We start from the raw sequence: 4,467 nt of genomic DNA on the forward strand, positions 1-4,467 counted from the left end.
AAGGAATTTGCAAACACAAAACCAGGCCTACAAGAAATATTGAAAGGAGTCCTCTAAGCAAAGAGCCTAAAAGCAACATAGACCAGAAAGGAATACAGACAATATACAGTAACAGTCACCTTACAGGCAATACAATGGCACTAAATTCATATCTTTCAATAGTTACCCTGAATGTAAATGGGCTAAATGCCCCAATCAAAAGACACAGGCTATCAGATTGGATAAACAAACAAGACCCATCAATATGCTGTCTGCAAGAGACTCATTTTAGACCCAAAGACACGCCCACATTGAAAGTGAGGGGGTGGAAAACAATTTACCATGCTAATGGACACCAAAAGAAAGCTGGGGTGTCAATTCTTATATCAGACAAATTAGATTTTAAACTGAAGACTATAATAAGAGATGAAGAAGGACACTATATCCTACTTAAAGGGTCTATCCAACAAAAAGATCTAATAATTGTAAATATCTATGCCCCTAACATGGGAGCAGCCAATTATATAAGCCAATTAATAACAAAAGCAAAGAAACACATTGACAACAATACAATAATAGTGGGGGACATTAACACCCCCCTCACTGAAATGGACAGACCATCTAAGCAAAAGATCAACAAGGAAATAAAGACTTTAAATGACACACTGGACCAAATGGACTTCTCAGACATATTCAGAACATTCCACCCCAAAGCAATGGAATACACATTCTTCTCTAGTGCCCATGGAACATTCTCCAGAATAGACCACATCCTAGGAGAGAAATCAGGTCTCAACCAGTACTAGAAGATTGGGATTATTCCCTGCATATTTTCAGACCACAATGCTTTGAAACTAGGACTCAGTCACGAGGAAATTCAGAAACAACTCAAATACGTGGAGGCTAAAGAGCATTCTACTAAAGAATGAATGGGTCAACCAGGAAATTAAAGAAGAATTTAAAAAATTCATGGAAACCAATGAAAATGAAAACACAACTGTTCAAAATCTTTGGGATGCAGCAAAGTCTGTCCTAAGAGAAAAGTATATAGCAATATGAGCCTTTCTCAATCAACAAGAAAGGTCTCAAATACACAACCTAACCCTACACCTAAAGGAGCTAGAGACAAAACAGCAAATAAAGCCTAAACCCAGCAGGAGAAGAGAAATCATAAAGATCAGAGCAGAAATCAATGAAATAGAAACCAAAAGAAGAGTAGAACAGATCAACAAAACTAGGAGCTGGTTCTTTTAAAGAATTAACAAGATTGATAAACCCCTGGCAGACTTATCAAAAAGAAAAGAGAAATGACCCAAATAAATAAAATCATGAATGAAAGAGGAGAGATCACAACCAACACCAAAGAAATACAAACAATTATAAGAACATATTATGAGCAACTATATTCCAGCAAATTAGATAATCTGGAAGAAATGGATGCTTTCCTAGAGATGTATCAACTACCAAAACTGAACCAGGAAGAAATAGAAAACCTGAACAGACCTATAACCACTAAGGAAATTGAAGCAGTCATCAAAAATGTCCCAACAAACAAAAGCCCAGGGCCAGATGGCTTCCCAGAGGAATTCTACCGAACATTTAAAGTAGAATTAATACCTAATCTCCTGAAAATGTTCCCAAAAATAGAAATGGAAGGAAAACCTTCCAAACTCATTTTATGAGGCCACCATTACCTTGATCCCAAAACCAGACGAAGACCCCATCAAGAAGGAGAATTACAGACCAATATCCTTGATGAACATGGATGCAAAAATTCTCACCAAAATACTAGCCAATAGGATCCAACAGTACATTAAAAGGATTATTCACCACGACCAAGTGGGATTTATCCCTGGGCTGCAAGAATGGTTCAACATCCGCAAATCAATCAACGAGATACAATACATTAACAAAAGAAAGAACAAGAATCATATGATCCCCTCAATAGATGCAGAAAAAGCATTTCCTTACCACACACAAAAATAGACTCCAAATGGTTGAAAGACCAAAATGTGAGACAGGAGTCCATCAAAATCCTACAGTAGAACACAGGCCACAACCTCTTCGACCTCAGTCGCAGCAACTTCTTCCTAGAAACATTGCCAAAGGCAAGGGTAGCAAGGGCAAAAATGAACTATTAGGACTTCATCAAGATAAAAAGCTTTTGCACAGCAAAAGAAACAGTCCACAAAACCAAAAGAGAACCAACTGAATGGGAGAAGATATTTGCAAATGACATACCAGATAAAGGACTAGTATCAAAAATCTATAAAGAACTTATCAAACTCAACACCCAAAGAACAAATGATCCAATCAAGAAATGGGCAGAAGACATGAACAGATATTTTCCCAAAGGAGACATCCAAATGGCCAACAGACACATGAAAAAGTGCTCAACATCACTCAGCATTAGGGAAATCCAAATCAAAACCTCAGTGAGATAGCACCTCACACCAGTCAGAATGGCTAAAATTAACAAGTCAGGAAACGACAGATGTTGGTGGGGGTGCAGAGAAAGGGGAACCCTCCTACACTGTTGGTGGGAATACAAGCTGGTGTAGCCACTCTGGAAAACAGTATGGAGGTTCCTCAAAAAGTTGAAAATAGAGCTACCATACGATCCAGCAATTGTACTACTGGGTATTTACCCCAAAGATACAAATGTAGGGATCCGAAGGGGTATGTGCACCCTGATGTTTACGGCAGCAATGTCCACAATAGCCAAACTGTGGAAAGAGCCAAGATGTCCATCGACAGATGAATGGATGAAGAAGTGGTATATATATACAATGGAATATTATGCAGCCATCAAAAGGAATGAGATCTTGCCATTTGCAATGACGTGGTTGGAAGTGGAGGGTGTTATGCTGAGCGAAATACATCAATCAGAGAAAGACATGTATCATATGACCTCCCTGATATGAGGAATTCTTAATCTCAGGAGACAAACTGAGGGTTGCTGGAGTGGGGGTGGTGGGAGGGATGGGGTAGCTGGGTGATAGACTTTGTGGAGGGTATGTGTTATGATGAGCATTGTGAATTGTTCAAGACTTGAATCACAGATCTGTACCTCTGAAACATATAATGCAATATATGTTATGAACAAAAGAAGAAGATAGCAGGAGGGGAAGAATGAAGGGGGGAAATCGGAGGGGGAGACAAACCGTGAGAGACAATGGACTCTGAAAAACAAACTGAGGGTTCTAGAGGGGAGGGGTTGGGAGGATGGGTTAGCCTGGTGATGGGTATTAAAGAGGGCACGTTCTGCATGGAGCACTGGGTGTTATGCACAAACAATGAATCATAGAACACTATATCAAAAACAAAAAAAAAAAGAAAAAGAAGTTTGGAAGTTCTGTTATGTAGTGACGCAGATCTAAATTCTTGTCTGTATCTGTATATAAAATCAGTTATTCAGGAGCTGGTTATAAACACAGGGGGAGGAATGAAGAGTAATTCTATTTTATTTCTGTAGTGAGGAAAGTAAACATAGAATTAAGAAATGGCATAATCAATAGATGAGAACAATAGGAGACAATGTCATCAATAACAGAATTCAGATAAAAAAATAAAATCTTAAAAAAAAAAGAAAAAAAAGTGGATTTCTCATGAACACCAGTGAGGGGCTTGTCTTCAGCTCAGCATTCCAGCAAATGTCTCTTTTATTGAGAAATCTGTGACCACTTGTTGCCTCCAGGTTAGTTTTCTTCTTTCCTTGAATTCATATTTACTTTGTGTATGTGTTTAATCTTTTCAAGAGAATCCTTACAGCACAACCACCGGTATTTGGGCAGTATCACAAGGGAAACAAACTTTCAACAGGTATTACGGGTGGGAAAGGATGAAGACCAGCTTCCCACGAACCGCCCCCCTCCCCTCTGCGGCGTAGGCCAAGAGCTACGTCACCAGCAACCCCCAGAAACGCGCCAGGCGTTGGAGCGAGCGTTTACCCGCGCGCACAGCATGGGGCCACTGGGAACTATCCTAACCAGATCCAGCCGCCAGATTGGTGTCTGAGGGGATCCTGTCTCCGCGACTTCGGGCCTGACAGGGTACGGAAAGAGGCAAGTAGCAAGAATGTTTACTGTAGCCCTCGCGTGGGGCTGTAGAGGGAGGCGTTTACTTTTCTGAGGAGCATCCCTTTTAAAGCCTAAAATGGCGACGCTGTCTGACCGGAACGCCATTATCCCTGGATAGGAGGAGGCCTACTTGGACTGCCTGGACAGAGGGGCAGGGATAGTGTAAGGGTGACCGAGCGGCCCCTGGTCCCCCCAGACTCAGGTGGTAAGGCCGCTTTGGGCTTAAATCTCAGTTCCGAACCCCACATTGTGCAGGTGTAGGTCCTGATAGACTAATGGCAGACCTTTGGGTGAGGACAGCGCTGGGAAACTGTCCTATGGAAAACAAGAGGGAGAAAGGGTGTGCGGGACGGTTAGATTGGCCAACTGACAACTCATTGGGACTGGGCAGTAGATTGGACGATGCTCT

At 41.3% G+C, this 4,467-nt stretch overlaps 1 pseudogene; it reads right to left on the bottom strand.

Annotated features, from left to right (window-relative positions):
* Window positions 1-4,163, bottom strand: part of LOC112822598 (protein lin-28 homolog A pseudogene) — a 30,434-nt pseudogene extending 26,271 nt beyond the window's left edge.
* Between the last annotated feature and the right edge of the window lie 304 nt (window positions 4,164-4,467).

The sequence above is a fragment of the Callorhinus ursinus genome, unplaced genomic scaffold (assembly GCF_003265705.2).
Source record: "Callorhinus ursinus isolate GAN/ISIS: 27379988/994484 unplaced genomic scaffold, GSC_fseal_2.0 scaffold40, whole genome shotgun sequence".
Lineage (NCBI taxonomy): Eukaryota > Metazoa > Chordata > Mammalia > Carnivora > Otariidae > Callorhinus > Callorhinus ursinus.